This window comes from Canis lupus, chromosome 9 (genome assembly GCF_011100685.1).
Source record: "Canis lupus familiaris isolate Mischka breed German Shepherd chromosome 9, alternate assembly UU_Cfam_GSD_1.0, whole genome shotgun sequence".
In the NCBI taxonomy this organism is placed as follows: Eukaryota; Metazoa; Chordata; class Mammalia; order Carnivora; family Canidae; genus Canis; species Canis lupus.
The window spans coordinates 31,010,001-31,023,443 of record NC_049230.1 but is presented as its reverse complement, the minus strand read 5'-3'; the positions used below and the strand labels follow the sequence as shown (position 1 = coordinate 31,023,443).

At 40.4% G+C, this 13,443-nt stretch overlaps 1 long non-coding RNA gene across 1 annotated transcript; it reads left to right on the top strand.

Annotated features, from left to right (window-relative positions):
• Positions 1–617: 617 nt before the first annotated feature.
• LOC111097542 lies at positions 618–13,109 on the top strand. The gene is made up of 3 exons (XR_005364057.1): positions 618–753; positions 3,484–3,628; positions 12,419–13,109. It is a non-coding gene; the product is annotated as an uncharacterized LOC111097542 (long non-coding RNA).
• Positions 13,110–13,443: the final 334 nt, after the last annotated feature.

Here is a 13,443-nt window from a genome sequence, read left to right as displayed (position 1 = left end):
GATACAGGGTTTCTTTGGGGGCGATAAAATGTTTTAAAATTGATTGTGGTGATGATTGTATAACTTTGTGAATATACTAAAAGCAACTGGATATTACACTTTAAATGGGTGAATCGTACTGTATGTGAAATATATCTCAAAACAAGAAAAAAATTAAAGGCCTACACGATGAAGGGAGAATCTGAGAAAACTGCTGTTCTGGGACATCATTTTTCTTGGGGCCATTCCTTTTCCAATTCCCATTTTGGTTATCTCTGGTGTGACTGAAGAACAGAGAGTCTTTCTAATTTGTTAAAAGTAAATTACCATTTAAAATCTTCTCTAGGCAAACTTAGCAAAATCTTCTCTAGAAGATAACTAGATTTTGCAAATGCCTTGGGTAGCATTTCTCTGGCCTGTTCCTTTGAAGGGAAAACTTGAGGTCATACATCTTAAGTATTTTTGTAGTCTGCTAATGATTCCTGAGAGCTCATAATCTGCCTCTTTCTTTCTCCTCTATTAGATAAGAATAGTCCCATAATGATGTAACTAAAATCAGGCACCCCTTGTGATGTTACTGAAAGAAAGCCAATCACTCCATTCCTTATGATCATATCCATTCATTTAAAACCCAACAAGTAAAAATTGGGAGCAAAACTGAGTAGTGCCAGGCCCTCCTGAAGGCCTAGGGGACATAGTGGTAAATAAGATAGAAAAAAAATCCTGTTCTTATGGAGTTTACAAATCGAGGAAAGGTGATGAAAATAAGACAAGGTAAGGTGATATTTTAGATAGTGGTCAAGATGAGCCCATTGGAGGACTTGAAAAATGTTTTCTTTGAAGTAGAACATATATTAAAGAAAATGGATGAATTTTCACAAAATAGGCACATCTGTATCACTAGCATTCAGATCAAGGAATAGAATATGACGAGCATCCTAAAAGCTATCTTCATGCTCCCTCCCAACAATATGTTGTATTAATTTAAAATATACACCATGTCTTATTTTAGGTTGTGAATCCCTTGAGTACAAAAAAGTATGTCTTTTTTACATTAATTCAATAGATGTTAAATAAGGACCCGATATGTATTGGGTACTGAATACTATAAAGAATAAAACATTATTCCTGAATTCGAAATACTTACAATATCATTATTATATATACCCTCCACAATATAGTATATATATCCTCCCAAACAACATGTATTATATGGCCGTATATTACATATATATAACAATAAATGGAATCTAATGTTCAGCACAGATTCATATATAATCAATGAGACTGAAAAAAGAAGAGTGGTCAGTTCTACCAGGGAAGGGGACTGAGCAATGTCAAGAAAGGCTTCAGAGAGGAGATGATGTTTGAACAGAGTTTTGAGAGATTTCCATTCCTCACAGGCCTAGTGTTCTCTGAACAAAGTAGTTAGTGAGTTAATATGTATTTGGGAAACTGAACTTTCCATCTTGGCCTTGAAAACGCAACAGGGTGGTTAGCAGAAAAGATGGTAGAGAGTCAGACTGTGTACTTCCGACTCCTGCCTTCCCGTCCAGGGGCCCAAGACCATTCAGATTTTCAAAAAAATTATCCTTTCCTTTCTTAGGCTGGAACACTTAACTTCCCAGATACTAAATCTTTAAGTATTAATACTGAGTCCTTTCACTATAAAAGGGACCAAACCAAAGGAGGATTGTATGTGAGTTAGGTTGGGATGAGCCTTCAGATGATCCTTTGCTATTATTTTTCAAAGAAATTTTATTTTAAAATTATATAAGAAATAAGCTTTTTCAAACTCAATGCCTCCCTAGTGGTTAAAATCAATTTATTTGGCTATCTATTTTATTGGATATTTAAAATCCTTTGATTCATATATATGGATCATTAAAAATATATAATTTTGTTCTGTGAGAGTGCAACTTGCTTTTTCTTATTCTTTGTTTTAGAGAACTTGGTGTATCAGTCACTTTAACTTCTGCTTCCCATTCACTCTTAGGGATAACATGCTCAAATCCTTGAGATTGTCCATTGTTTATAGAAGTGCTGCAGCGGACATCCTTGTCTGTGGCTCTTTGTACATATATGCATGCTAGTGGCCCTCTAAGGTAATAACAGGACAGGAATTGCTGAGTCAAAGAGCACAATGTTTTAAATTTTAATAAAGCTGTATCCATTTTCTATTGTTGCTGTAACAAATTAGGGGAACTTGCACTCCAAAATAACACAAACTTACTAAGAGTTCTGTAAGTTCTAAGTCTGACATGGGTCTCACAGGGGACAAATCAAGGTGTTGCTAGGACTGCATTCCTTTCTGGGGGCTCTGGGCTAAAAAATCTGTTTCCTTACCTTTTCCAGTTTCTAGAGGCTGCTGCACCCCTTGGCTCATGTCTGCCTTCCTCCAGCTCTAAAGCTCTTCCTTCTCTCATCACTCTGATGTTGCTGATGCAGTCCTTTTTCCACCTCTGACTCTGACTCTTCTGCCTTTCTCTTCACATCTTTTAGAGACTCTTGAGATTACATTGGCTCCACCTGGATAATCTAGGAAATTCTCCCAATATTAAAAACAGCTGATTGGTGATCTTAACTCCATCTGTGACCTTAATTTCCTCCTTGCCATGTAACCTAACATACTCACAGGTTCTGGGGATCAGAGCATGGGCATCTTTAGAGAGGGGGCATAATTTTGCCAAAAGCCATTCAAATTGCCTTCCAAATGTGTTATTAACTCCCCCAACCCCTCGTGCAGTGTAAGAGAGTGCCACTTTCCTTACACTTTCACCAATACTTGGTGTTACTGTGCTTTAAATTTTTTGCCAATCTGTAGATGACAATGAACCACTGCTAGCCCACGGTAGGCACTCAAACTTTTTGACTGAATAAATGAATGAATGCTATTGTAAGTCGTCTCTCCCCTTTTACTAGCCAAGCTGAGCATCTTCTCACATGTATTGTGGCCACTTGTACTTCCTTTTCTGTAAATTACCTGGTCTTCACTCTTGCCCATTTTTCCTGGGAGGTGTTATTAATATGCAGGAGTTCTTAATTTGATTTTTTTTTTTTTATGATAGTCACACACAGAGAGAGAGAGAGAGAGAGAGAGAGAGAGAGAGGCAGAGACACAGGCAGGGGGAGAAGCAGGCTCCATGCACCGGGAGCCCGACGTGGGATTCGATCCCGGGTCTCCAGGATCGCGCCTTGGGCCAAAGGCAGGCGCTAAACCGCTGCGCCACCCAGGGATCCCAATTTGGTTGTTTTTTTAAAAAAATATTTTATTTATTTATTCATGAGAGACACAGAAAGAGAGAGGCAGAGACACAGGCAGAGGGAGAAGCAGGTTCCATGCAGGAAGCCCGATGTGGGACTTGATCCCGGGACTCCAGGATCACGCCCTGGGCTGAAGGTAGATGTTCGACTGCTGAGCCACCCAGGTGTCCCAAATTTGGCTGTTTTTTTTAAAGTCATAATCCAAAATCAGAAAGAAAAAAATAAAATATGTTTCCACAGACTGATTCCTCATTATAGTTTTCTCTGTTGAACTAAAATGCGGAGAATAAAGCAGAAAGTATGAATATGGAGGACACATGAACTTGCAGTTGAAGATGCAGTTCCTGGGTTCAACTCTGTTGCTTGGACAGCTATGTCATCTTAGGTAAGGTCTCTCTCTCTCTCTTTTTTTTTTTTTTTTTCAGGATCTGATTCTCATCCATATAAAGAAATTTTTGTACTAAAAAGCCTCTAAGACCCCATCCTGCTTCTGATAGCCAATTATTCCGCAATTAGGAAATAATTCATCATTTCTCTAGTTTAACTGGATCCTGCTCTACAAAGGGTCAATGAGCTACCTACCACATTCTTCCCAGGTCTGTATCCATTTGACCAGCTTAGATACCACCTAGTCACTACTCAGGGATTCTGTTCTACCTCGAGGGTACGTGACTGTCTCTCTTTAACTTATGATGACAATAACAGTTGGCATGCATTCTTTGATTCATATATATGGATCATTAAAAATATATAATTTTGCAGGGCCTAGCATTTATCTTCTAGGCACTATGCCAAAGAGTAAATGTGCACTGTCTCATTAGGGTTCCTATTTGACCAAGGAGAATGTTGAGACATATGGAGGTTGTGTAATTCATCCTTTGTCCCCCAATACACACACGCATGCACTTGAAGCTTGTGCAGCCTGGCTCCCCAGGCTGATTTCTAAATAGTATAGGTCAACCTGAAGAGAGCCCTTTCTATGCTTCTATCTTGCTCTCCTTTCACATAATTAGCTCTCCTCATTAAAGAAGTCAACTTGGGGCTCTTTTTTCACTGTGTATGCAAAACTGAGCTTAAATTTCCTCATTTTCTTGTATTTTGAGGGCTTGACACAAGTTCTCACTTGTGTATTGGCTTAGGCTGAAGATTCATTATGCAAAATGCCTAAAGACAAGGTTAAGGCCACCTTACTTCCAACCACTCAAAAATGCAAATTACATCAACCATGGCATATAATTTTCTACCCACAACATTGGCAAAAATGAAATGATGGGTAACATCCAGTGATGGTGAAGGTACATTGAAAACGGTACCATCATACATGCCATCCCTGAGTGTAAACTAGCACAGTACTTTTCCGAGGACTATGTCACAGTGGCTTGAATAGTATCAAAGTTTCAACTGCACATACAACTTAGGTCCATTAATTTCTCTTTGGGGCAATCATCCTAAAGAAATATCAGAATGCCATATACATACACACACATATATATGTTATACACACATATTTGTATATTTGGTGTATACAGCTGGTACAGGTCTGTCACAGTACAGAAATGGAACAATCTAAATTCTAGCAGTAAGAGAAAAATGAAATAAACTATTGTAACTATAGAATGGAATGCCATGCAATAGCTTAAAAGAATTAGGTATATCCATACACACCAGCTCCCCAACATATTCTTAAGTGAAAAAAGGCTAGCTGTAGACTAAAATGTACAGTGTGAATCTATTTACAAGTTTAAAATAATACAATGCCATCATGTGCATTTATTTTGTATATATAATCCATATCCTGTGTATGTATTCCTGTACATTTTAGAAAAAAGTTATCTGCAGGATATACACCATTAATGGTGGTTGTTGCCGGAAAGGGAGGGAATGGATTTGGCTTGGGGGTATGAATTAAAAAGAGAATTTCACTTTTGTGAACATTTGTTCTGCTTGGCTATTTTACAATCATGTATTACTTGAGTAATTAAAAAAAATTAAAATGGGAGCAAAAAGAAAGGACCAGAGGCTGTAGAAAATTGATTTTTGTAGAAACCAGACTAGCTCCTCATATTAATGATTCATATAAACAGTAAATCAGATCAAAGTAACAACCACAGCTAAACTTCTGTCTTCACCATTCTGGAGGGAGGCCACCTTTTAGGAAGTCAGCTCCCCCAGGAAGGAGCTTACAGTGTTCTTTAGCCCACGAAGGAGCTCTAGAATTATACAATGCGTAACTCTTCCTGGCTTAGTAAAAATTACTCCTTGCTGTGATAAAAGACACTAGCCTGCACTGTAATAACGATTGCTCTAAATGTCTGTATAATTCATATGACACTATAACCATTTTTTGTCAACAAAACCCTGCATGAACAAATTTAATCTACGAGGCAAAGATGATTTCATCTGTAGTTTGCCGCTTGAAGGTTTTGCCATACATTTAAGTCAAAATATATGGCCCACAACACCATACCCTTGATTCAGGCCACAGACTCCCCTCCAATTACCACGTTTATCCTTAGTTCACAGTGGCCTTGCGATGGAGCAGCAACCATTCTGCTTATAATGATTTCAAGTGCTCTTCAGATTTAATGGAATAAACTAGATGAATTATGTCACCAGGGTTTTGCCATCTTTTAAGCCTCACAGGCTTGCTATCACCATACCCAGAGCAGAACCAAAAGGTATTTCTCTATTTGTTAGAGGTGGCTGATTCCTCGTTTTCCTCCTCATCTATTTTTGTTTGCTTGTCTGTTTTGTTTCTCCTCCTGTATATAACTGTATCGAGGGATTTGTTCCTAATAATCCAGCTTTCCAACAACAAATCTTTTTGTCAATGATGAGGAGTTGGGGTTTAAATATTTACTTGTATTACTTTAAGGTATGTCACGCCTGGCCTCAGCAAAAAGTAATATGATCATATTTCAAAGCAAGGAGACTCACAGGTGCACAGGGAGGCTGTGAGCCGCAACTGAGTGGCGATTGAGGGGGTCTGATGGATACATGCCTAGCAGAGACTCAGAAGAGAAGCACACCAGCTTCTTCATAGACCAGGGTCCACTTAACCAGAAAGAAACCACTGTGGGGTGGAGAACATGGGGTGGGAATAAGCAACTAACCAGGAGTGCAGAGATTTGGATTCCCTCCAAGTCAAAGGAAGAAAGAAAATGGATTCCCATTCAAGTTCAAAAGGCCAGCAGCCAGGCTGCCAAGGGGTAGGGGGAGTGGGCCCAGAAGAATGAAACCAAGAGCTAACCCAAATCCTGAGGAAGAAGGATAGACTTACCACTAACAGCTCAGGGGTGGCCAGTTGGCACCCCAAGGCCTCCAGGCTATTCCCCCGAGCTCCAGATTGAGGCTGCCCAGCTCTGTTTAGACTCTTCACCATGGTTCCCAACCAGGAACTGGAAGCTTTGTGCTTCCTCGGCAAACACAGCCTGGCTGTGGCAGGCCAGAATGAGGCACTCAGTCACTATGTGTGCAGGTGGCATACTTTCTGCTGGGACTCACCTGACAAGAGGTGAGGAATCTGACATTTTAGGCTGAGATTTCTTTCCCTTTGCCTTTCCTGGGGAATGTGTTGGGGCCAGTACTTTGTTGCCTGCATCATGGTTTGAAGGAAAGAGTTCAAAGCAAATATCAGCAAACCCAGATTTTAGCCTTGGCATTCATTCATTCATTCAACATGTATTTATTAAGTGCCTATGATTCACCAGGGCCTCAGGCCCTGGGATTGTAAGGTGAGAAAGAGAGAAAGTCATGACTGAATTTGCAACCCAGTAGTGGAGACAGACATTAATCAACCAGTTCCACAAATAAATATGTAATCACATATTGTGATGTGTGATGAAGGAAAGACCACAGGGCTATAAGCATTTATTAGAATGTGGGCAGAGGAAGGAATACCTAGTTTGAGAAGCCAGAAAGCATTCCCTGTAAATTGAAAACGTTAGTAATAATTAACCAGATGAATGGGAAAGGAACGTTTTAGACAGAAGGGATAGCATGTGCAAAGATCCTGGGGTAGGAAAGGTGGTATGGGATGTTTAGGGAAGAAGGCACAAGTGATCAGAACATGAGGGTAAGAGGCAGACTAGATTAATAGGAGGTTGGAGTGGCAGGCAGGGGTCAGCCTTTCTTTCTTTTCTTTCTTTTTTCTTTTTTTTTTTAAGTAACAGAAAACTTCAATTGGCCAACAGTATTGTTAATAAGAGCATTCCATGAAAACAAGCACCACAAACTAACATCTACTGGTCCTTAGATAAAGGAAATTTCAAACAGGTGAGGAGGCAATTTTGTACTCCTATAATGGGGCTGTTAATGGAGCCATGTCAGCTCACGACTGTCCAATCTCCTCACGGTAGCCAGCTGCATACTTGTCTTCCAATGTTAACAGCCTTCAAGTAGTGAACACTTCTTATCCGTCAGGCACTGTACGTAGCACCTTACACATATTATTTCATTTAATCCTTTCAACAACGCTGTGGGTTGTTAAATAGCACTGTTCACAGATATTCCAGGTCTCTCCCTTAATAGGGACAGGACTAACATGATAGGACCGTACCTCCTACTTCCTTGAAGTTAGGTATGGCCTTATGATGAGTTTTAGTCAATAAAACATGAGGGAAACTGAGTTATGTTATTTTTATATAGAAGCATTTAATTGCTGGTGTCCTTATTCAAAGTTTCCTTTTTTTCTGATTATGAAAACATGTGTCTATGATCAGTGATTCTCCCAACTGGGAGTAATTTTGCCTCTTAGGTGACATATGGTAATGTCTGCAGATAGTTTTGGCTGTTACAGTGCGGGAGGGTATTTTGTTTTTGGTGGTTTGGGTTTGTTTGTTTTTAAACAGAGAGGGGTGTTTATTGTCTCCGAGGGCTCAGAGGGAAAGAGCTGAGGGAGAGTTGCAAAACTACTTCCCCTATGCCCAAGGACACACACACACACACACATACTCTCCTCCTGGGCCATGGCTCTGTGGGATACCCACAGAAGGGCAAAGAGGCTTACACTGACCTAAAGCTTCTCAGGGAGGGACACAAAAGTGATGACATGATTCTCGGACATGTCATGTAACATGTAACATTGCTGAGGGCATCTAGTTAATAAAGACCAGGGATGCTGCTAAGTACCCTACACTACTCTGGACAGCCCCCTCACAACAATGAATTACCCATTCCCAAATGTCAAAGTGCCAAAGTGGAGAAATCCCGGTTTAGAACGGAGTCTCAGCCTGTGTCTCTGAGTCAAAGACAATGATTAATGAGCAAATCTCCTCTGCGGGTGACACCGAACATAAGCTTGATGGAAAACAAAACTTTGTTGTATTGAGCCACTGATAAATGCAAGACGCTTAATATTCCAGCGTAAGCTCCTAATTCCAGCACCCTGCCTACTACAGTGGTAGATACAATGATTACTTCCATTTAATAAATCAGGAATCTGAAACTCAGAGATGCCAAATAAGTTGCCTGATACCACATAGCAATGCAGAACTGGGAATTTTACCCCAAACATCTGGACACTAAAACCTATATCTTAACCACTCTGTTAATGGCTAACCAAATATTAGTCATTAAGGATCCTGTTCACAGACCCCAGGGTTTGAAAATGGGACCATGACCAAGAGCCACTGAACCCGCCCACGGGAAGAAGGTGGCCTACAAAATTGCTCCTATTTGTCTGATAGCTGTTTGTTGAGGTAATTCAGAAAGATGTTGAGAAACAGGTTTAACTTATAGAGGAAGATAGTATCTCAAATTTTAATATTTTGCTTTTGTTCCTCATACTTCCTTGTACATACAGGAACATTTTTTTCCTAGTCAATTTTGGTACCCTGGGGTTTCTCAGTACTTCCAGAAAAATTAGGATTCTTAGACCACTATCCATTTTCCAGGACTCTAGAGTTTGGGCTCAAGTGCCAGTTCTGTCCCATACCAGCTGTATTATTAAGTTACTTAATTTCTTCATGGCTCAGTTTCCTCATTTGTTAAATTAGATGGAGTAGTAATAGTACTACTCTCAGGGTTGTCAGAGCAATCAAACTATCTAATATTTGCAGTGGTTGGCATATAGTAAGTGTGACTTTAGCATTTATTAAACAAATGAAATTTGAGGCAGAGAAATGGAAGGAGAAAAGAAAAGTTAAAGGAAGAGAAGTCCTAATTGTCATTTAGGACAACACAGTTCTAAGCATAAAATCAAAGTACTATGGGAATATATCTGCAGTCAATCTACTGGGGGTGGGTGGGTAAGTCAGAGAATGCTCTGCAAAGGAGCTACTGCTTGGGCCAGGTCTTGGGGAGAGAGTGGGAGTTACCAGGTAGACACAGTGCAAAGGGCACATTTTGGCAATGCAGAGTAATTACCCTGAGGTGACCAGCTTAGAGGTGTGACAGGAGACAACACTAGTAAGCTCTTTGGTGATCTGATAATAAAGAATTTTGATGTAGTTTCAAAGTTGCCCAATAAAAATGGAGAAAACAGAGCCCAGCACTGAAGCTGTGGAGCACTAGAACAAGCAATGAATAATCGCGCTGAGTTCACCTGGATCCCACCTTACATGATCTGCCATTGCAAAATTCATTGTTGTGATTCTTTAAAAACAAAACAACAATTAAAAAACTGGTAGTTAGCCATTTACCTTTTTGGGGGACTATGGACAGAGAGATTTTGACAAGATCTGAAACTACCAAGCTTCAGGGGAACAAGGGGAGGGTGAAAATCCCCAGTCTCCATTTATTTCCTAAACTCTAGGCATCCTGAGTCTTCATTTAGGACTTCAAGTGACTCAGGGCTAGTCACACAAGCCCAGCCTCCCTGCTCATTGCTGCCAGCACAGCCAGTGCCCAGGCTCCCGAGTCTCTGCGGTAGCTAGCTGCCCTCTGCCAAGGCTTCTGAGGTGAGAGGAAATCAACACTTCCCAAATTTGATGCAGAAATGAGGTACTTGATCCCTGACACTGAAGAAAAGAACTTTGCCCCTGGGTTTTATTTTGGTTATTTTCTCTGGAGCAGGACCTGAGGCACAAGCAAAATCAAAGTTTCATGTGATGCTCTTGGGACAGCCCAAGAGAGAAGTGTATTTCAACTCCAAAAACCTCTCAGCTTCATCCCTCCCAGCGGATTCCTGGGAGAATGCCCAATGCTTCAGTTCCCCCACCAGACCTCCAGTGATAATCCTGGTTATACTGAGATGTAACCAACCTTTGCATTTCACAGTATATATTCTCAGGTGTCCTCTCTTGAATTTTCTATTACTTTACCCCAAAATCCAGAGAGAGGAGTTGGTAGGGCTATATGGCCTTAAAAGAAGGTTTTTGAGGAACAAGAAATATTATTCACCCTAAGTGAAGAGATGAGGAAACTGAGGAATATAAAAAACATGTTTGCCCAAAGTCCCATGATAAAATTATAATAGTTTTGGAATGAGAAATGGAGATTAAAGAGTCAACCAGCTACCCAAGATGCTAAAACAAAACAAAACAAAACAAAAAACCAATTGTTTAATTAGGTGTTATCCTTAATCTAGCAGTTAAATTGGTCCACAAGACTCCATATCACATGTAATCAGGGAAATACAAATTAAAACAACAGTGAGGTTACACTACACACCTATTACAGTGGCCAAAATCCAGAACACTGACAACACCAAATGCTGGTGAGGATGTGGAACAATAGGAATTCTCATTTCTTGTGGGAAGGAATACAAAATGGTATAGCCGTGTTGGAAGACAGTTTGGCAGTTTCTTAGCATATGATCCAGCAATTGTGCTCCTTGGCGTTTTCCCCAAATGCGTTGAAAACTTACATCTGCACAAAACCTGCGTGTGATGTTTATAGCAGCTTTCTTTACAATTGTCAAAAGTTGGAAGCAACCGAGATGAAGGAGGTAAGTGAATGGATAAGTACCCTGGTCCATCCAGACAAGGAGATATTATTGCTAAAAAGAAATGAGCTATCAAGCCATGAGAAGACACAGAGGAATCTTAAAAGTATATTGTTAAACAAAAGAAGCCAATATGAAAGGCTACATACTGTATGATTCTAACAATATGACATTTTTAAAAAGGCAAAACTATGGAGACAATAAAAAGATAAGTGATTTCCAGGAGTTGGGGGGAAAGAAGGATAAATATGTGGGCCCAGACAACTTTTTAGGGCTGTGAAACTATTCTGTATGATATTGCAATGGGGGATCCATGTCATTATACATTTGTCAAAACCTAGAGAATGTACACCACCCAAGCGGGAACCATAATGTAAGCTATAGACCTTGGGTGATAATGATGTGTCCATGTAGATGCATCAATTGTAACAAATGCGCCACTCTGGTTCAGGATGTTGATAATGGGTAAGGCTGAGCATATGTGAGTACAGTGGGGATATGGAAAATCTCTGTATCTTCCACTCAGTATTGTTGTGAACCTAAAATTGCTCTAAAAAATAAAGTCAGCTTTTTAAAAAGGAAATAGAATAGAAAAGAAACTATTGTAATGCCTCTCACTTCATGAAGGCAAGTGTATTTTCGAAAACTGTTTCCTGTGCATATGTGTATAAAATCCGTATCTTACTATGGGTTGTAGTAGAGTTCAAATATTAGGTTATATGATTTCTAAATGTTGGTTCAACTCTAGCCCTTTTATTTTGTTAATGAGCCAAGAGGAAGACAAAGGGGCATCCTGAGAACTAGTAGGGTTCCCAGCTGAGGATCTCAATGGCCTGTTCTGTGCACAACTCTATTTTATATTGGAGCCATCTCAAAGGATGTTTTCAACTGCAGAGTAGGTCATGAACAGCTGATCTATTTTCCCTGCCAAGAATATCCCTCCTTTCCACTCCTACCTCTATCTCCTTTGTGTACCTGGTAAATTCCCACATATCCTTGAAGACCCAGTTCAAATATCACTTTCTTTCTGTAAATTTCCCTGGGGACCTAAGTAGAAGGAGCTGCTGTTTCCTGGGTATGCCCCACAAGTTTGTGCAGACTCCTCCACTAGCTCTTCCTGTTTTATTTTAGGCAGCTATTTACACGTCTGCCTCTCTCTGGATGTGAACTCTATGCGAGAAGGAGCTGTTTGTTTCATTTCATTTCCATATCCTCAGCTTGGGACACAGGGTTTAGAACAGAGCAGACACTTGATTGTGCTGGTTGAATTAAACTAAATTCTCTTTTCAGCGCATCCTACACCTGCTGAGCCATTCAGGAAAAGAAACCACTTTCATCTCATGGAATGACCAACCCCTGTGATGGGCCTGGGCCAAGCCCTGTTGCCCATCTCTCAGTGAGCCCCTTGGCCATCCTACTGAGGACAAGCCACTGAAGGAATTCCCTCCAGCCTGCTGCATGCTGCTCGCTGGCCTTCTGCCAGCAGATACTCTCCGGGGAAGCTGCTTCCACTTTCCTACTGCCTTTGGCTTTAGCCTTTTCCAGACTTGATAACTAGACATTGACTATGTCCTGTGCCTTTGATCCTGCTCAGCTCTGTTCCTCCCCACCCTGCCAGGGATACAACCTGCAGAACTCTGGGGTGGACAACTCCATTCAAGAAGATGCAGCATGGCAAGAAGCAAGATTCTTTTTTTGGTCACTCATTACCTGAATTCCTTCACTCTCTACTTCAGTGTTGACTGACTTTACAAAGGCTACTGAAGTTGGCATTTTTGCTTATTTTACTGATGTCCATCAGATGCATGTAGGTACCCAGGATCATCATCGTAGCAGCCCATCTCAAAGGGCCTATGTTGTTAATTATCAATTAGCAAAGGCTCATTTGCATATTTTGTGTACTACTTATGTAATATTTAATTATCTTTTTAAAAAATATATTTTATTTATTTATTCATGAGAGAGGCAGAGAACACAGAGAGAGGGAGAAGTAGGCTCCTTGCAAGGAGCCCGATGTGGGACTTAAGTTCCCCGGACCCAGGATCATGCTCTGAGCTGAAGTCAGATGCTCAACCACTGAGCTATCTGGGTGTCCCAATATTTAATTCTCAAACATACACTTTCCCCAGAGCTTTGATTTTTCTTCCACCTAGACCCAATTCTCTCCTTAGCACTTCCCTGCTTAGGTTATAACATTATAGCATACTGCCATTAAAACAGTGATTCCCAAATTCCGCCTGCACACCCAAATCATGCGTATACTTGAAAAGACAGATTCCTGGGAGCTCATTTCCACATGCCTAAGGATGGGCTCA